This window comes from Loxodonta africana, chromosome 3 (genome assembly GCF_030014295.1).
Source record: "Loxodonta africana isolate mLoxAfr1 chromosome 3, mLoxAfr1.hap2, whole genome shotgun sequence".
NCBI lineage: Eukaryota > Metazoa > Chordata > Mammalia > Proboscidea > Elephantidae > Loxodonta > Loxodonta africana.
In genome coordinates this window covers 164,581,843-164,603,391 of record NC_087344.1, presented here as the reverse complement: position 1 = coordinate 164,603,391, position 21,549 = coordinate 164,581,843, and the positions used below count along the sequence as shown (strand labels likewise).

The 21,549-nt window shown below is 37.8% G+C and overlaps 1 protein-coding gene across 4 annotated transcripts in view; it reads left to right on the top strand.

Moving 5' to 3' along the window:
* The window catches only part of RAP1A (RAP1A, member of RAS oncogene family), an 89,564-nt gene that overhangs the window by 19,525 nt on the left and 48,490 nt on the right, over window positions 1-21,549 (top strand). Inside the window, exon 2 of one of the 4 annotated variants that reach the window (XM_023547472.2) lies at window positions 6,732-6,883. The exons of the other annotated variants lie outside the window; for them this stretch is intronic. The gene's annotated coding sequence lies outside the window, so the exon portion shown is untranslated. The remainder of the gene's footprint in view (window positions 1-6,731; window positions 6,884-21,549) is intronic. 4 annotated transcript variants of the gene reach the window in all.

Below are 21,549 nucleotides of genomic sequence, written 5' to 3'. Positions count from 1 at the left end.
CTAATTTTTTTCTAAGGCAGTTTCTCCTTTAAATTTAAATGTAGCTACTTACAACATTACTGAAATCTTTAAACATTGATTCTGACCCTCTTAGTAACTATAATACCGTCTTTGAGCTAATTTTCTTTTTTTGAACATACTCTCAAGTGGGATTTCAAATGGTCTTAGTGTTCTGGAGGAGTTAGTTTACCTCTGTAACGAGAAGTTTTCTCCCAGAGAGCACCGCCCTCACTATTAGGAAGGCTAATAATAATACATATCATAAATGGCATTCAGTACCCACGATGAGCCAGGCAGTTCAGGCGGGACCTTTTCTCTAAGGGTAGCCTCTATTGGAGTTGAATTGTTAGCACAGCTTGCTTAGGCTCATTGCAGAGACTCACCTTGCTTTGGGGTCATGGTTCTTCATCTAGGGAAACTGCTCTCCCTCATGGTGAAGAAGCAGTCTCTCGTCTTTTGTGGTGCTGGTGTGTTTAACACTTATGACTGTTCCTAACTTATTTAAGAATGCATAGTGTATTTATAGAAATTAACATCTCAAATGCGATTTTGTCTATTGAGGTTTACCATGTAACTGGGTTGGAGACTTTACTCTTGGGCACAAAATTTAACTTGAATACTTAACCCAACCCAGTACCGTTGAGTCAATTCAGACTCATAGCGACCCTATAGGACAGAGTAGAACTGGCCCATAGAGATTCCAAGGAGCGCCTGGCGGATTCGAACTGCCGACCTGAATACTTAGTGACTGTACATAAAGCTACGTTCTTTATCTTAGCATGACACCAGCAAACAGATGACACCTGTCCTGGAACATGAACTCACTGTGACTTAAGACCTTTGACCAAGCCTGTGGGGTCCCTTGGGTACTGCCTTACCCCCATTGCCTACATCTTTGTTTTCTGAGACCCGGAGCCATATGAAAACTTCAGGTGCACTTAAGTAAATAACCAAATAGTCTATATGAAACGGATATTTGATTTTACCTAGATGTGAGATCATTATAAATGATTACAAAAACTAGGCATGTGTGATAGACGTTTATGTTTTATAAAACTTTCAGAATATTTCTATTTTATTATTTCTCATTATTTAGAATATTTTCCCCTCACACTAAGTAGTATGATAAATTAGTACCACTAAGACTTTAATTAGTAATAGCCATCTGGTGAAAAGAATTCTTTAATAAATTTGTTAGAATATACATTTCCACTGCACATAGAAGTTGGGGGATTTTATTTTTATGTTTTATGTTCTGACAAAAAGTAATCTGCTTTTCAGGAAAGCATTAAGTAATTTTTAATAGCCCTTTATAATTTTTTTCCTATCCAAAGTATTATTAAACTAATTCTTGAGTATCACCTTGTTTTTAAAAAATCATTATTTTTAATTAAACAAGTAATACATTATAAAAAGAATAAGATAATGCAAAAAAACAGGTTTTTAGTTTGTTATGTATCCTTATAGACATTTTCTGTATAAATACATATACATGCATGCATATATAGAATTATTTAGTTTTTCATACTTTTTTTGGTTGAGTTTCAGATATAGAAGATGTATGAAGGCTAGCAGTGTTCTTTACTAACATGCTGTAGTAATAAATAAACATTTCATTCTTCAAAGACAAGTTTTGTTGGGTTCTACATTACTACGCTTCTCTCCAAGCTCCACCCCTGTTCTTTTAATCACCATTCTTCTTGAAAGGAGTGATGTATAGTGTGATAGGTCTTAACCCTGGCTTGAATTGAGACCCACCACACTATACTTGGTGGAGCTCCACGCTGTACTTGAGGAGTTGAGAAATATGTCCACGTCCTGGTTCTACCATCCAGAGAGTCTTATTTAATTGATCATGATGAGGCAAGGCATGTGGGAGGAAAACATGCTTTATCTTAGCCTTGCATATAGAAGCTTGCCTGAGCGTCTGAGTTCAGTATGGTCTGAGGAGAGACAATGGTGGAATCCGAGGGGGCGTCATCCCCAGTTTCCTGCCTTCAAGAAAGAAGGTAGATATGTAGGCTTAGGTTTTGGTAATCCCTCAGGTTCTATAAAGAATGTACCATTATAACTTCCTCATTTGTTCCAGTGTTGGCTCATCCACAGAGTTATGAATACTTTAATTCTAAGGAAAATCAACGTCATTTGTGCAATGCAGATTAGGTAGATAAGATGACAACTGATATAGCAGTATGGTATTGTACTTAGCCACACAGATGATGGAGCCAAACTGCCTGGGTTATAATTTTGATAATGTAATTTACATCTGTTGATCTTGGGCAAGGTTTTTTTCTAGCTTCTCTGTGCCTCATGTATAAAATGGGAATGATAGTCCCCACCTCATAGGAATGTTGTGAGGATTAAAAATATTAATACATGTAAAGTGCTTAAAATAGTATTTTGTACATGGTAAGTATTGAGTAGATAATGGTTATGATTAATTGATTCCTTTTCTTGTATCCTTTCTTTTCTTTTTTTAAACATTTTCCATCTTTTCTTTCCCATTCCTCCTGAAGATAAGCTAATGCTTCCTCTGAAAAACTAGATTAGGTGTCAGCAAACTTTTTCTGTGAAGGACCAGATAATAAATTTATTGGACCCTGTCGTCTCTGTTGGTAGTCCCTGGGTAGCACAAGTGGTTTGTGCTCAGATATTAACCAAAAGGTTGGCAGTTTAAATCTACTCAGCAGCACAGCAGAAGAAAGGGCTGGTGATCTACTTCTGTAAAATTATAGCCATTGAAAACCCTGTGGAGTACGGTTTTGCTCTGACGCACATGGAGACGCCATCAGTCAGAATCAATGGATAGCAACAGGTTTGGTTTTGTTTGGTTTTATGGTCTCTGTTACTGGAGGCTTGTAAGTTGCTGGGATGCTGAACAGTTCTCAGCAGAGCCTTCAAGCTGAGATGGACTAGGAAGAAAGGCCTGGCGATCTACTGAAAATCCCCTGATGAAAACCCTATGAACCACAACAATTCAGTCAGCAACTGATCGTGGGTTGCCACCGCACTAGGCAGTGCTTCATGTTGTTGTAGGTGGGGTTGCTGAGTCGGGGGCCAACTCCATTGCAGCTAACAGCAACATAGTCTCTGCCACAGATACTTAACTCTTCTGCTGTCGGGCAAAAGCAGCCATAGGCAACGCATAAACAAATGAGCATGGCTGAGTTATGTATTTATGGACCCTTAAATTTGAATTTCATGTGTCATGAAGTTTTTTTTTTTCTTTTAATTTTATAAAGCCATTTAAGAATGTAAAATGATCTCTGGGTGGCACAAACGGTTTATAGTCATCTGCTAACCACAAGGTCTGCAGTTCAAGTCCACCAACCACTGTTTGGAAACCCTGTGGGGCAGTTCTGCTCTGTCCTGTAGGGTTGCTCTGAGTGAGAATCGACTTGACAGCAATGGTTTTGGTTTGCTTTTTATTTCTAACCAAAAGGTTAGCAGTTTGAACCCGCCCAGCAGCACTGTTGAAGAGAAGCTTAGCCATCTGCTTTGATAAAGAGTACAGCCAAGAAAACTCTGTAGAGCTAGCTCAGTTCTACTCTGTAACACGTGGGATCACCACGAGTCGGAATCCACTGCACAGCAAACCGTTCTTAGTTCACAGGCCCGAAACAGGCAGTAGACTGGATTAGTTTGCTGATCCCTGAACTAGAGCAAAGGAACCTGCATGCTCCAACTACTTCAGACACCTTTCTTAAGCATTCTTTCAGTCTTTAATTTGTCTGCACTTCGGAGGGATTTAGAAAATTAATTTTAGTGCCAACAGATTCAGAATTTGAAAATTCTGCTCATAGCTTTGAATTAAACTTTATTAGTGCATATCCTGTGAAGCAGTAAAATCTTTGCGGACTCTTTTTTCCTCAGACAGTTACTTATATAACTGTACCAGGGTTCTTTGGTTGCAAGCAACAGAAACAGATTTTGTCTTGTTCACCACTATATCCCCACCACCAGTGTATAATAGGCGTTTGTATCAGGGTTCTACAGAGAAACAGAACCAGTAGGAATACACACAGACAAACACACACACACACGATTGATACATGCAGTTTGGGGGCTTGCAAGTCCAAAGTCAATGGGCAGATGGCAAGACTGGAAACTCTCAGGCAGAAGCTGGTGCTGCAGTCTTGAAGCAGAGTTTCTTCTTCAGGGAAACCTTGGTTTTGCTCTTAAGGCTTTTCAGCTGATTGGATGAGGCCCAGCCACTTTATCTAGGATAATCTCCTTTACTAAAGTCAGCTGATTGTACACTTAAACCATGTCTACAAAATACCCTCACAGCAACACCTAGATTAGCGTTTGATTTAACAACAGAGCTCTATACCCTAGTGAGGCATTGGTGATTCAGTGGTAGAATTCTTACCTTCGGTGCGGAAGACCTGGGTTTGATTACCAGCCAGTGTGCCTTAGGCACAGCCACAATTTGCCTGTCTGTGGAGGCTTTTATTTTGCTATGATGCTAAGTGGGTTTCAGCCGAGCTTCCAGACTAATAAGATAGACTGGGAAGGAGGGTCTGGATCTGAAAAACCCTGTGGATCACAGCAGTCTGATCCACAATTGATCATGATGATGGTGTAGGACCAGGCAGAGTTTTGTCCCTGTGAGTTGGAGGCCAACTTGATGGTAGCTAAAAGCATCAATAATAGCCTAACAAAGTTGACACAGTCCACCCCTTGTCGATCTAGCACCCACACACATCTATGTAAACCATACTTCATCTCCAAATAAAGACAGTTAACATGGTCATACTTCCACCTAACGTGATTCACCTGTCCTAGGTACAACTGAAAGCACACCGAAATGTTTCCCAGAAAGAGGATGCAGAGTCCTTAGTTGGTGTTCGTTCTTCTCCTTGACATCCTGTAACTTAAATACTGGGATGTAAAGTTACTTATTATTAATTCATTTTCTTGTAGGTGATAAGGGATAAGAAGGGGAGGAAAAAAATTGATAAATCCTTGTGTACTTACATATGTATGTATATACACACAAACATATTCACAACAGTAATTACAGTTCTCTTTCTGCAACTGGTCATTGGTTGTGGGTGATTTTTTGGAACTGTCATCTTTCACTACCTATACCATATTCCCTTTGCCCTCGGCAAGCACATTCTTCTGGGTGTGTTTCTTTGCCTGGTGGAATGACCCAAACCTTCATTCCTGAAGGGTCTGGGCCATTAGTAATCTTGCTTGAATTGTGTTGTAATTTTCCATTGACTTTAATCAGAGGACTCTTTTGGGGGAGGTGAGCAAAACATGATAAATCCACTCTAACATTCCAGTCTTTCTAAGCCTTTGCATACCTTCCTCTACAGTATACCAAAGCAGTTCTGGCATTTCAACTTCGTTTAGTATAGGCCACCTTTTGGTGCATATTTTAACCAGCCAGCCAAATGAACTGTTAGAGCCCTTTTTAATGCCTTGAGCCCCGACATTGAGTCCAAAATCTCATCTTAATGGACCCATCTCAAATTCAGCTGGATCCAACTTTATGTTCCTTCCATAATCATCCCACACCCTTAATATCCATTCCCACACATATGCCCCAGATTTCTGTCTAAATTGGAAAAATCACGTAGTTTTTTGGGTGTGTAGCGTATCTTCTTTTGGGTCACACCTTGTACTTCATCCTCTGGGGACATGAGTCTAGTTACCAGTCTAGCAGCAAAGAGAAGTGGTGGGGGTAGGTCATGAGTGGAATCACCAGTGTCTTGCAACTCAGTTGCCTCAGGGGAGGCCATAGCAGTTTCTTCCAGGTAAAGCAGAGTTAACTTCCTCAGACAGGGGTGGAAGGGTTGCTTCTGCTGGCAAAGAAGACTCAGCAAAATTTAATGGTTCAGTGTCCCTAGCTTCATTGGGATCTGCCCATATGTTCCCATTCTAGTTTTTAGGATCCCATTCTTCCCAGTCAGTGCCCTTACTTTTAACAAAAGACAATTTGAGCTTGGGAATTCAGTTGAATTCAGTTGTAATTTAGCCATAGGCAGGATGAGATTCTGGGTTTGATTTTTTGAAATCTCAGCCCCAAAGCTGTCAGAGATAAGAATTTCAGAGTGATCATAGAAGCTTTCAGGTCATTTATGCATTGCTTGAGCTGAGAATTTAAAGCCCTGAGCTCTTGCTTTTCTTTCTCTGCTCTCTCCAGCTCAGTTAGGAACAACCGGCCAATCTCATTATACTCATTAGTTTGACCAAAATGTTCCATGGCATCAAATACATGTTCACCCAGAACCTTGTCTCTTGTAAGCGTTTAATTAGGAATATTCAGTGGTGATATTTTGCGTATCTTGACTGCCGCATCACACCCTGGACTCCCAGAGATTCTTTAACCACTGGAAATAATCATTATAGTATAAATACTATATATAATATTTTATATAAATTTATGTATTTACAAGTAAATATGTATATAGAGATTTATTCCAAGGAATTGACTTAACAGTATCGTGGAGTCTGACAAATCCGAAATTTGTAGCACAGACCAGCAGGCTGGAAAGAGCTGATGCTGCAGCCTGGACAAAATTTCTTCAAGGAAAAACCTCAGTTTTTACTCTTAAGGCCTTTCAACTGATTGGATGAGGTACACCCACATTATAAACGATAATCTTCTTTACTTAGACAACTGATGGTGGATATTGGCCACATCTACAAAATATCTCTGTAGCAACTCTTTTGTGTTTGATCGAATAATTGGGGTTTTTTTTTTTTTTTTTAAATAGCCTGATTGTTTGCAGTTCACACTGGAGTGGTGGGGGACACAGAAGGAAAAGGAGGTTTACCATCACAAGAATACCTTACTATCAACACAGAAGAATAGAGCAAAAGGAATTATGCAGCGCAGATATGACTTATAAAAAAGTGTTCCTGATCGGTACGAATTATTGATAGTTGTCGAAATTAATTTTCTTTTTCTAACACCTGACCTATTGTGTGTGTGTGTGTGTGTGTGTGTGTGTGTGTGTGTGTGTGTGTGGTGTTCTCCATCACCCCAGTGTTGACAGAAGCCTAGTAAATGACCAGATTTTTTACACTCCTTTGTCTTTCCACTTAGAACATTAATTTGACACACTTTTTGTGGTGTGTTTCTATTCACAGGTATCTCTCTGCCCAGTTAGTAAGGAGCACTTGCCAGTTGGAGCTAGTGGTGCTTTATTCTAATTTGAAGAGATAGCATGTGTCTCTCTACCTGTAGGTTCTCCATCAGTTTTTCTTTCTTTTTTTTTAATTTCTTTGGTATATAATTCGTAAATAAGTTTCAGCAAATACAGACTAAAGGAATAGAAAATGAATACATTCATCAGAATAGAACAGGTTTTCAACATACAACTAGCTTGCTTTTTAGAAAAATGTTTCATTTTTTCCAACAGTTTTTGTTACCCAAAGGCTAGACAATCAATAATTTAATCAAACTAATAATTTAAGAAAAGGGATTATAATATTATATTTAAATTTGGGTAAGGTATTTTGTTTTCCTTTATCTCTCACTGCCTCATATTCTTAAGAGATAAATGTAAGAAATGTTTTCGTGGTATTCCAAAAGCCAAAACCAAACCCACTACTGTTGAGTTGATTCCGACTCATAGCAACCCAGTAGGACAGTTGCTGACCTTTTTGGTTAATAGCTGTGGCTCTTAACCACTGCACTACTATTGGGGACCATTATAATATATATGCGTTTTTTTTTTTTTTCTATATTAATCTAGATCTCAAGTAAATGTGTGCCATGTTCAGTATGCATTATAGATTGATATGAGCTAATATTTTAATTATCTGCTCCTTGCCTCTGAAAGGAATTGTTAGAAGCAGGGCTCTAGATCTAATCCATGTTAAGATTATAACGTCTATAAAATTTAATCACAGGTATTTAATTGTAGTATCTCCTTTTGACCTTTCAATCTCAAGGCTTTTAGTAGTAATAGTTAAGGGGTATTTTGTGTTCAGGTGATTTTTTTTTTTTTTCCGGCTATAAATACCTTTTCCTATTTAACAGACTCAGTTCATATCCAGGCCTCAGAGCAAGTTGTGTATTCACTTACAGATAATCTTAGTACTTAATCCTGTAATGTGAAATTTTTTTAATTGCTAAATTATTTATTACACTCTAACAACAAATATTGTAGTAACTCATTTTTAGAGAACCTTGAGAATTTTTTGAGTCCAAAAGTATTAGACTAAAGCACAGTGTGAGAGTTGGTAGTTTTATCATTTGTTTGTAGCATTTTTCAGGTTTCACAGTTTTATATGCTGTGCAGTCACGTGTCGCTTAACGTCCATGGTATGTACTGTGAAATAGAACGTTATGTGATGCAGACGTTGTGCAAACACAAGATTGGATGCTGCTGCGTAAAAGTTGAAGCATACACTGTTAAACTGTAAACTTTTTATTTGTAAATACGGCGGTTCACATTAAAATAACAATGGAAAGCACAGTACAATAGATACATGAGCCAGTAACGTACGTATTTACTGTGACCATTAAGACGTGTATTATAGGTTATATATATACTCTACCATTATATGCCTGGTAGTGCAGTCTGTTTGTATAGAGAAGACACGAGATACACCTAGTGGTGTGGGAAGCTGTTGGCATTTGCTGTGTCCGGGTAACATCTCATTCTCTGATCGGGATTTCTGAACTCTGTTATAACTTTATGGGACCATGGATGTATATGTAGCCAGACATTCCCTTGAGTGGACGTTATGTGGCCCACCATTGTACGTGCTATTCAAATGGAGTTCTTGAGTGGTGCAAACAGTTAACACACTTGCCTTTAACCAAAAGGATGTTCAAGTCTACCCAGAGGCACCTCAGAAGAAAGAACTGGCAATCTACTTCCGAAAAATCAGCCATTGAAAACCCTGTGGAGCACAGTTCTACTCTGACACACATCAGGTTACTTTAGTAGAATTGACTCCATGGCAACTAATTTTACTGGTACTGTTCTGAAACTTTCATACAGGCCTTATTAATGTGAATGTGTGTGAATGTTGTAGATAACATTATCAGTTTTCCAGTCCATTCTCTATTGAGAATTCTACTCTTCAGTGAGAATAGTTGGTGTCAGGTATCCAGAACTAATTCTACGTAGAAATCTCTCTATAATCAATATAGTTTTTCAGGTATATTTTAACAAAGTGCCCAACTGTGATATAATTTCTGGTTAGTTGTGTTTTGTGTGTGAGTGTGTTTTGGGAAATTTTGTCGTTTAACATAGGAATATTTCTTTTTGAACATTTAAGGATTGTTCACATACCCTCCAGGTTTTTTTTTTTTTTTGTAATTTAACTATTTCTTTTATTAAAATTTTTTTTTTGTGCGCTTTTACTATCTTTGTTTCCATGTTTATGACCCCTGGTATTTTTTTCCTATGGGATGTTCATTAGATGAAAGAAAGGTATTATTCATTCAGACATAACTTTTAAAAAATTGCGTTGGATGCTATTACTAGCAAATATGTTACTGATCTGAGGGTCATACTGAGACTAGAAGGACCCCAGAGGTCGTGGTCTCCAGACCTTCTGTTAGCCCAAGACTGGAACCATTCCCAAAGCCAACTCTTCAGACAGGGGTTGGACTGGACTATAAGATAGAAAATGATACTGGTGAAGAGTGAGCTTCTTGGCGCAAGTAGACACATGAGACTATGTGGGCAGCTCCTGTCTGGAGGGGATATGAGAAGGCAGAGGGGGACAGAAGCTGGCTCAATGGACATGGGGAATACAGGGTAGAAAGGAGGAGTGTGCTGTCTGATTGGGGGGAGAGCAACTAGGAGTACATATCAAGGTGTATGTAAATTTTTGTATGAAAGACTGACTTGATTTTTAAGCTTTCACTTAAAGCACAATAAAAATAAAAATTAAAAAAAAATTTTTTTCCCCAGCAGAAGTGTAGTACTCAAAGTAATTTTCATAGTTAAAAGTATTTTAAAGCTCTAATCAGAATTGAATTTTCAAGGAAACTTTTAAGATGTGGTTTCTGCAAACAGGCAGTCTCAATATGTACCAGACCTTGCACTGATGTACATAAATAAACATGGGAATTAGGGACAAAGGCGCTGGGGGCATTTGGTTATGTTGATGGAAAGTAGGTGGAGCTAGATGATTATACATATTTCCTGGTGGTGATATTTCTGCCAACAATTATTATTTCAGGTATTTAATGTAGTACCTCTCTGTGGTAAGTGCTCTAATACAATTTTAACCATAGTGACTACAGACTTAAAGTCACTAAATGGACTTCGTTAAGAATTCCACCCACTGTGAACAAATAAACATACTGAAACAAAGCTTCATTTTGAACTTAAAAAGCTTAGATAGAAATGGTTATTAGAGTGAGTACATGTAGGAAGTGTTATCCCAACCCTTCCTCTGTTGCCTTATTCTGTCCTGTGGTCTTCCGGTCATTTACTTTGTATCACTTCCTCACTTTTTGGATGTGGAAAGAAAATGAGATGAAGCACCCCCATCTGGAAATTTTGCCTTTTTCTTGTGTTCCGTTTTTGGTTTTGTTTTCCATTCCTTTTGAAAATGAAATTTGATAAAGACAATTTAGCCAGTGTATAAGGAAGGCAGCATAGAGTTTAGGTTAAGAGTACGGACATTCAAGTCTTGTTGCCGGTTCTGATCACAGCTCTCCAAATTGACCTTTGGTAAGATGCTTTTCTTAGCTTTGGTTTCTCTAGCTATAAAATATAGATAATAATAATGGGCCCTGCTTATGGTCATAGAAATCAAATGTTATGATCCATGTGAAGTATTCAGCAGAGAATATTAGGTATTATCATTATTCCATAGATTTTGTGTTGTTTTACTCTCCCTTCTTTTGCTGTTTGTGATCATAACTTTACTACTGATTCTGCCTTGAATTTTGAGGTTGCTGTTTGGTTCTCCTAGAATTTTTTTTTTTTTAGTTTAATATGTAAAGGAATATTTAATACATTATTCCTTTTAGGTAGAATAAGCTGAAGGTGTAGAAGAATGAATGTTGTCTTAGATTCCTAAGACCTGGAGAACCGGTCTGAATGCTTTCATGCACTTGGCTGACCTTTATGCCATTCAGAATGTGAGACAAGTTTGTGCTGATGTCCATTTTCCTGGGTTAGAAAGTCTTAAAGAAGAATCACCATAGTCTTCATTGATATCATTAGGATTATAAGGGAAGATATTCGTTGTAACTATGAAGACCCAGAGAACTCTTGTTTTTACTTGTTTTAGTTCTTCCAACAATATGTAAGAGTAATATTATTTGTAGAATGCTTTTTAGAGACTTAAAATCTTTGTCTTTTTTGAGCCTCACAATTCTGTAAAAAAAAAAAAAAAAAAAGCAGGATAGATAATATCAGTCCTACTTTTAAAGATAAGAAACCTGGGCTTTGAAGTTCAGTGACTTGCCCAGAGATATATAGCTAGTTAGGTCTGCTTCCTTTAACGCTACAGCAAAGAGCTTCTGTGTAGAATCACTTCCTTCTATATTACTGTATTAGGAAACCATAATTTCCAGAATAACCAAAACTCAGAATTGTTCAAATTGCTGACTTTTCCACATTTGTCAGAAGTATGTGCTTTTTTTGGCTGTGTATCAAGTAGAGCCTTTGTGGCGCAGTGATAAAGAAGAGTTAGGGCTGCTAACCAAAAGTTCAGCAGTTCGAATGCTCTAGCCACTCCTTGGAAATCCTATGAGGCAGTTCTGCTCTGTCCTGTAGGCTCCCTATAAGTCAGAGTTAACTCAATGGCAGTCGGCTTTTGGTTCTTATGTATCAAGTAAGAGGAAGTGCTACCTAATTTTGCCAGAGTAGGTTACTATAATTTTAATCTTATTTGTAGCTTTAAGATTTAGAAATATTTGATTTAATAGTATGTCCTCCAAAATGTGTTTGATGCTAGAAAATTATTTTAATAAGTTAATTGACTCAATTTTGATTTAAAGGCTATCGTGGAACTATTTCTGTAATTCTTAGGATATTTTTAGGCTGGCAAGTCATATAAAGAAAAATGACTTTTTTACTTTTAGTAATCATTTGCTTTATATTGCTTACAGAATATGCTTTATATTATGTAATACCTTTGGGGATATATATTGAAATTGAGAGGACATTATTTGTACAAGAAGTTCAGTTCAATTATTTTTTAGTACCTCTGCTCTTTTTTTCATGGGCCCTGTACAAATCACTATGAAGGAATACAAACTAGTCATTACTTGGCTTCCAACGAAGTTGACATTGATAGAGAAGGCAAAGCTAATTACGAAACAATTAGAGCAGAGGTCACCAAACTACAGGCCATGGCCTGTGTTTGTATGGCCCTGAAGCTAAGAATTGCTTTTATTTTTTTAAGTGTTGTTTAAAAAACAAAACAAATGAACATGCGGCATAGACTGTGTGTGTGTAGCTCACAAAGCATAAAATATTTATAATCTGGCCCTTTGTAGGCAGACTTCGAATTAAAGGAATATATATCACATAAAATAAAATGTAACCAGAGACCTTAATCCAAAAACCAAACCCGTTGCCTTCCAGTCAATTCCAGCTCCTAGGGACCAGAGATGATAGGGGACCAGAGACAATACTGGAAAATTTTTTTTTTTTTTTTTTTTAGAGACAGTAAGGGGAATGCAAATCAAAACCACAAGGAGATACCACTTCACACCACTAGGATGGCTACAAAAAAAAAATATATATATATATATATACAAAAACAATTAGAGGCAAGGATGTAGAGACATTGGAACCCTCACACATTGCTGGTGCTAATGTAAAATGAGGCAGCCACTGTGGAAAACTGTTTTACAACTCCTCAAAAGGTTAAACATAAGAGTTACCATGTTGTTAGTTGCCATCAGATTGGCTGCCGACTGCACGACAGAATTAGACCATTGTGATCCATAGGGTTTTCACTGGGCGATTTTCAGAACTAGATTGCCAGGCCATTCTTCCTAGTCTGTCTTAGTCTAGAAGTGCCACTGAAACCTGTTCCACATCATAGCAACACACAAGATTCCACGGACATAGGGGTGTTAGCTGCGTTTGAGGTGCATTGGCTAGAAATCAAACCAGGTCTCCCTTATGGAAGGTGAGGATTCGACCACTGAACCGCCACTGCCCTTCAGAATTACCATGTGACTTAGCACTTTCACTCCTAGACATGTACCCAAGAGAATTGAAAACATGTTCACATAAAAACTTGTACATGCATGTTCATAACAGCATTATTGACGATAGTCCAAAAGTAGAAAAAACCAAAGCGTTCATCAACTTTTAAATGGATAAACAAATGTGGTACATCTATATAATAGGGTATTATTTGTCTATAAAAAGGAACAGAGTACTGATACATGCTAACAGGGGAATGAACCTTGAAAACATGATGATGATTGAAGCCAGGCACAAGAGGCCACATCTTGTATGGTTCCATGTATATGAAATATCCAGAATAGGCAAACCTGTGTTGTTGTTGGGTGCTGTCAAGGTGATTCTGACTAATAGCGACCCCTGGAGACGGAGTAGAACTGCCCATAGGGTTTTCATGAAAGGTTGGCAGTTCTAACTCACCAGTGTTGTTTAAAAAACAAAACAAAAAAGAACATGCGGCATAGTCCATGTGTAGCCCACAAAGTGTAATAAAATATTTATTATCTGGCCCTTTATAGAAAAGGGAGAAAAGACCCGGTGATCTACTCCCATAAAGATTACAGCCCAGGAAGCCACATGGGGCAGCTCTACTCTGTCCTGTAGGGCCGCTGTGAATCTGGGCCTGACTCAACAGTACCTAACAACAGCAGTCTTCACAGAAGCAGATCATCTTTCTTCCAAGAAACCATTCAGTGGGTTCAAATTGCCAGCCTTTCATTTAGCAGCCAAGTGCTTAACCATTGGGCCACCAAGGCTCCCTGGCAAATCCACAGAGACAGCAAGTAGATTAGTGGTTGCCAGGGACCAGGAGGAGAGAGGGGTATGGAGAGTGCTAATGGCTGTGAGGTTTCTTTTTAGGCTGATAAAACTGTTCTGAAATTAGATAGTGATGGTGGTTGTGTACCATTTAAATGTATATGCCATTAAAAATAGTAAATTTTATGGTATGTGAATTATATCTCAACAACAAAAAAATGTAACCAGATATTAAGTAGTATGAAAGACACAAGCCAGTTGCTGTTGAGTTAATTCAAACTTAGGACAATCCCTTGTGTGTCAGAGTAGAACTAGGCTCCATGTGGTTTTCAGTGGCGGATTCAGGCTCCGTGGGGTTTTCAGTGGCTGATTCTTTGGAAGTGGATCACCAGGCCTTTCTTCTGGGTGCCTGTAGGTGAACTCCAAACTTAAAATTAGCAGCTGAGCCTGTTAACCATTTGCACCATCCAGGGACTCCAAACAAAGAGGTAATTCAAACTGTTTAAGGGCAGATAAAGAAGAGGAGAATATAGGCTTGAGTTAATGGACTTCAAAGTCAGGGCTTGAAATGGACCTTAAGGGGCATGGAAGATTTGGATAGGAAAAGAGGAATTGGGTATGGCATTACAGATCTTAGGAAGGAATATAAACCAAGGCATTGGTGTTTGACAGAAGAGAAAGAAATATGGCAAGCAGAAAGAAGACAAGATGAGTCTTTTGTTTTCACGGGCCTAGTAAATTGGCACGTTAACTGATTTGGCCTTGTGGTAATCCTAAGGGTTATGCTTTGCCTTGTCATTTTCATTGAAGAAATTGTGCATTCTTCTACCCTGAGACAAGGGTCCTTGAGTAAGAGCCTAAGGGCTGTCTGCCATGGTACTTTTAACAGGTTACTATAAGGATTTTAGTTCACAGCATGTACTTCAAAGAATTTGCTGCCATCTGTTTTTAACTTATTTCAGGTCATACAAAGTGTCTTATCTGGTTTTATACTGTTATTTAAAACAAATATCCTTAATAATACTGCTCCTTATATTTGCCACTTAACACTTCTTAAACTTCTTTTATGCTTACATCATTTCACCACACCTATGAGATAGATAGATGGTATTAGCCCATTTTTAAAATGAAAGAGACCACATAATAGAGTGGTTAGGAACCAGGATGGGGATACTGTCAAAAACCCTAGGTTAAAATCCTGGTTCTGCAGTTTACTAATTGTGAGTTTTGTTATTTAATCTCTGTCAGTCATAAGCATTCTCTTGTATAAAGTCATGGCTATAATAATACCTTAGAGTTGTATTAAATAAGTTGACTAAAGTAAAATTTTTAGAATTGTGCTTGGCACGTAGTAAGTCAGTAAATCTATACTGTTATTAGTGGTTACTTACAGATCATGAGAAGTGAGTGAGGTTAACAGGTTCAAAAGATCCCTGGGTGGCACAAACAGTTAAGCACTTGACTACTGGAAGATTGTAGGTTCCAAATTCGCCCAGAGGCACCTCTGAAGACAGTTCTGGTGAGCTGCTTCCGAAAGGTCACAGCCTTGAAAACCCTATGGAGCTGTTTTACTCTGCACGCAAGGGGTCACTGAGTCAGAACTGACTTGACAGCAACTGAAAACTAACAAAAGGTCCAAAGCCACCCAGTGGCAGAGCCAGCACTTGAAATACAGATGTTCTGAATCCAAGTTCTATTTGCTAATTTATCTAATGTCTATACTAGATTTTGTTATATACTTATTGAGTATGAATGTATTAACCTTCCAATCCTTCATTTAAATGGAGACCAGACAATAGACCAGATATTAATAGCACAAAAGATTTCCCAACCTCCTTACAACAGAATTTTCATTGCTAAACTACAACAGCCTTTTGCTTTTAATCCCTTGATACCTAATCCTTAGCAGCTATAAACCAAAATTATAAACAGAAAAGTGAAGCGAGCCAGAGATAAAAAGGGACATTTGACTCTAATAAAAGGATAAACCAATCAGGAAGATGTAACCATTCTAAATTACTTTTGCAACTAAAATCTAAAGGCAAATGCATGAAGCAGAACTGACAGCTAAAAGCAGAAAAACACAAATTCACGGTGATAGTAGGAAATGGTCACATTTTTTCTTAGTGACTCATGGGATAAGCAGAAATTTTTGAAATGAGTAACAAATTGACTGGTTAGCTATTACCAACAGCTGCGGAATATACCTTCTTTTGAATTGTATGTCAGGTTCAATTAAATTTAAAGGTATTGAGTCACACAGAGTATGTTTTTGGATCATGGTACAATTAAGGTAGAAATCAAAATCACTAAGTGTTTAGAAATTGTACGTTTACAAATAACCCATGAGTCAAAAAAGAAATCACAAAACAAATAAAATATTTTCTTAAAAAATAAAGGGAAAATGACAAAGGAAAGCATAAATTTGATTTTAACAAAAATTAAACTTGAGTATGATAAAATAAACAACTAAAAGCAAAACAACACCTGGCAGAAAATCTTGCAATAATCAGTCAAAAGGGTGGTTATCTTTAATAAATAGATAGAAAATGCTGGTAAGGAAAACAGTCCCCCCCGCAAAGGACAAGGAAGAAAAAAAAAATAAGCAGTTCACAGAAGAAAAAAGACTGACGGATGCTTGAAAAATAATTTAACCTCACTGTTAATCAAATGAACTTAAAGTAGGATAATAAATTTTTGATGATACAATTAACAAAATAAGAATATTTAAATTGAAACTCTGTTGCCAGGGTTGTGGTGAAATGGGGCCCACATATTCCTGATGGGAATGTAAGTTAGTAAAACTGTTAATCTGTATGAAGAACCTTAGGAAAGTTCTTAACCTTGGATCTAGTAATGTCCCATCTGAGAATGTAACCCAAAGAAAAAATAATAACTATGGATAAGAATTTTTGTGCAAAAATTCATTGAAGTGATATCTGTAATAATGGAGAACATTTGGAAATATCCAGTGGAAAGGATAGCTAAGTTATTGTACATTCATTGTAGTATTATCAAAGAGTTTTGTGCAAAACTTTAATGACTTGGGATAAAGAAAATGAGATAACATTCAGAGAATTAAAAAGCAAGATTCAAAATTGTGACACTGTAACCGCTAGTGTCAAGCAGTAGACCAAGTCTTGAGAATAGTTCATTCTGGACAAATATTTACTGAATAGCTCTTAAGTGTTTAATTTACTGGGCTTCTACCTACTGTAGCAATAAAATAAACAGCTCTTGAACTTAAATCCCCCTTCCCTTCTGGTAGCTACCATCCTATTTCTCTATTCCTTCTTTAAGCAAAAACTCCTCAATAAACTGTCTATAATGCTAGCTCCAGTTTCTCACCTCCCAGTCGTGACTGAATTCAATCAGGATTTTGTCCCTAGGTCAGTCCACTAAAATAGTTCAACAAGTCTCCAGTGACATCCAGTGGTCAGTTGTCAGTCGTCATTTTACTTGAGTTGTCAGCAGCATTTGACAGTTCATTACTTCTTCTTTGAAATATTTTCTTCTCTGGATTCCAAGAAACCACATGTGTGATGTTCCCCTTACCTCACTGGTTACTCCTTCTTGCTCTCCTTTGCTGGCTCCTCTATGCATAATTTTTTAGGTTAATATGGTCAATTACATTGATTGATTTTTTTTTTTTTTTTTTAATGTTAAAACCCACCTTGCGTTCTTGGGATGATGCTCTCTTGGTCGTGATGTATTGTACTTTTTATATGTTGTTGGATTTGATGTGCTTAAGTTTTGTTTAGAATTTTTGCATCTATGTTCATGAGGCATATTGTACTATAATTTTCTTTTTTTAAATAATGTCTGGTTTTAGAATCGGGGTAACACCAGCCTCGTAGAATGAATTGGCAAATGATCCTTCTAATTTTCTGTAAGGGTTTGTTTATAATTGTATTATTTCTTCCTTAAATGTTTGGTAGCATTCACGAGTGAAGTTTTCTTTGTGAAAAAGTTTTCTACTGTAGTTTCTTTGGCTTTGGCCATTTGTTTCTTTCAAGGAATATTTCCATTTCATCTGAATTGTCAAACTTATTAGCATAAGGTTGCTCATAATATTCTTTTGTTAATCCTTTTAATAATTCTAAAATCTGTAGTAATATCACCTCTATTCCTGATGCTGGTGATTTGTATCTTCTCAATTTTTAACGATTAGTATGGCTAAAGATTTTTCAGTTGCAGTGATCTTCCCAAAGAACCATACAATGAGTAGGCAGACTACACAGTTAGAGCAGTCTCCACAAGTGTTCCCTCACTTCAGATGCCCGCCACAGGTCAGGGATCCCAAGAGTCACCCTCACTTTGGACTAGTTAGCTACAAGTTTGGGGGTTCCCATGACCTTTCTCAGGTTCGATAATTCACTAGAATGACTCAGAACTCAGGAACACACTATACTTACGGTTACAGTTTTATTACAGCAAAAAGATACAGATAGGGCGAAATCTGGGAGAGTCCCAGATATGAAGGTCCTGTCATCCTCAGGGACACATTGCCATGCCAGTATCGATGTGTGACAGTACTTAGAGTACTGCCAACTAGGAAGGCTCGCCTGAGCTTTTTTTTTTGTTGTTGTGCTTTAGGTGAAAGTTTACAAACCGAGTCGACTCTCATACAAAGAGCCATACACACCCTGTTCTGCACTCCCAGCTGCTCTCCCCTTAATGAGACGCTTGTTTCTCCTCTCCACCCTGTATTCCCCGTGTCCATTCAACCCAACTCCTGTCCCCCTCTGCCTTCTCATCTCGCCGGCAGCCAAGAGCCCCTCACATAGTCTCATGTGTCTACTTGAGCCACGAAGTCCACTCCTCACCAGCATTGTTGTCCATCCTATAGTCCAAGACAATCCCTTACTGTAGAGTTGGTCTTGGGGATGGTTCCAATCTTGGGCTACCAAAGGGTCCGGGGACCGTGACTGTTGTGGTTCCTCTAGTCTTAGACCATTAAGCCTGGTCTTTTTATGAGAATTTAAGACGTGCATCCCACTGATCTCCTGCTGCATCTGGGATTCTCTGTTGTGTTCCCTGTTAGGGCAGTGATCGGTGGTACCTAGGCACCATCTAGTTTTCCAGTCTGAGGCAGATGGAGCCTCTGGTTTATGTGGCCCTTTCTGTCTCTTGGGCTCATATTTACCTTGTGTCTTTGGTGGTCTTTATTCTCCTTTGTGCCAGGTGGATTGAGACCAATTTGTGCATCTTAGATGGCCGCTTGCTAGTGTTTAAGACCCCAGATGCCTCTCATCAAAGTGGAATGTGGAACATTTTCTTAATATGTTTTGTTATGCCATTTGACCTAGATGTCCCCTGAAACCATGGTTCCCAGACCCCAGTCCATGCTACTCTGGCCTTCGAAGCGCTTGGTTATATTCAGGAAACTTCTTTGCTTTTGGTTTAGTCCCATTGTATTGACTATCTCTGTGTTATTTGTTGCCCTTCCCTTCACCTGAACAAAATTTTTGCCTACTGTCTAGTGAATATCCCTTTCCCTCCCTCCCTGCCCTCGTAACTATCAAATAATATTTTCTTCTGTGTTTAAACTTTATCTAGAGTTCTTATAATAGTGGTCTCATACAATATTTGTCCTTTTGCAGTTGACTAATTTCACTCAGCATAATGCCTTCCGGATTCCTCCATGTTATGAAATGTTTCACAGATTCATCGTTGTTCGTCATTGTTGCATAGTATTCCATTGTGTGAATATACCGTAATTTATTTATCCATTCATCTGTTGATGGGCACCTTGGTTGCTTCCATCTTTTTGCTGTTGTAAGCAGTGCTGCAGTGAACATGGGTGTGCGTATATCTGTTCGTGTGAAGGCTCTTATTTCTTTAGTCACCCGAGCTTTGATGTCCAGAGTTTTTATTGAGGTTTCATTTCATAGATATGCTTGATTTAATCATTGCCTACGTGGTTGAATTCACCCTCCAGCCCCTTCCCTCCCTGGAGGTCAGAATGGTATCACATGGTCTCAGAGGCCCATCACGAAACACTTAGGGTTTAGAGGTTACCTCCCAGGGACCAGGGACAAAGGCCAGACCTCTTCTTGGGCCGAGGCCAGATTCTTTATTATACAAACCAACTTTTGGGTTCATTAACTTTTGCTATCTCTTATTTCATTGGTGTTTGCTCAGATCATTATTAGTGCCCCCCCCCCTTTTTTTTTTTTGCTTCCTTTGAGGTTAATTTGTTCTTTTTCTTATTTCTTAAGGGGAAGCTTAGGTCATTGATCTGAGACCTTTCTTTTCTAACATAAACGTATAGTCCTATAAACTGCATTCTAAACATTGCTTTTTGATACATTGTATTTTCATTTTCATCTGTTGGAAATACTAATTTCCCTTTTGGTTTCTTTTTTTTGAACCATAAATTATTTAAAAGCATATTATTTAGTACCCAAATATTTCAGGATTTTTCTGATATCTTTCTGTTATTGCTATCTAATTTAATTCTACTGTGTTGTGATCAGAAAGCATACTCTGTATAATTTAAATCCTTTTAAATTTATTGAGATTTATAGTCCAAAATATGGTCTGTCCAGATAAATGGTCCATGTGCACTTGAAAGTGATGTGTATTTTGCTGTCATGGGGTAAAGTAGCCTATAAATGTCAGTTAGGTCAAGTTGGCTCATACCCAGAAACCCAGTGCTGTCATATTGTTGTATAAGTCTTGATTTTCTGTACAGTTCAATCAATTATATAGTGTGGTGATCTCTGAATTATTGAATTGTCTGTTTCTCCTCTCAGTTCTGTCAGTTTTTGCTTCATATATTTTGAAGCTCTCTTATTAATTACATTACAGTTTAGGGTTGTTATATTTTCCTGATGAGTTGATCCCTTTATCTTTATGAAATGACCATCTTTACCGTTGATAATATTCTTTGCTTCCACATGTTAATAGGGCCACTTCAGCTTCTTTTGATTATCCTTAGGATGTACCATTACCCATCCTTTTGCTTTAAAAACACAGATCAAAAGTGGGTTTCTCATAGACAGTAGTAGTTAGGCCTTGTTTTTTTGTCCAGTATAACAATCTCTGCCTTTCATGTGGGATTTTCAGACCAAGTACGTTTAATGTGATTGGTATGGTTGGGTTTAAATCTGCCATCATGCAGTTACTTTTTCATTTGTGCCATCTGCGTTTGGTTTCCGCTTCGCAACCACCCACCCCCCTTCTGCCCTTTTTGGGGATTGAGTCTTTTCTGTAACTCCATTTTTATTTTCTCTGTTAATTTACTTAGCTGTAATATTTTGTTTTGGTTTTTAAGTGGTTGCTTTAGGGTTTATAATACACATATTTAACTCATCACTGTCTGCCTTCATGCGATAATATACCTTTTCACGTGTAACGTAAGAACAGTATATTTCCATTTCTCTCCTCTCTGCCTTTGTGCTATTGTCGTTATAAATCCCACAAGACTTTACTTTGTTTTCCTTAAGCAGTCAGTATTTTTCAAAGACATTTAAATAATTAAAAAAATATATTTATCCACATATTTCCATTTTTGGTACTCTATTTAGATCTAGAGTTGCATCTACTACCGTTTTTCTTTTGCTTGAAGGACTTCTATTAACACTTCTTGTAATGCAGGTCTGCTGGTGATAAATTTTTTTCAGCATTTGTATGTCTTTAAAAGCCTTTA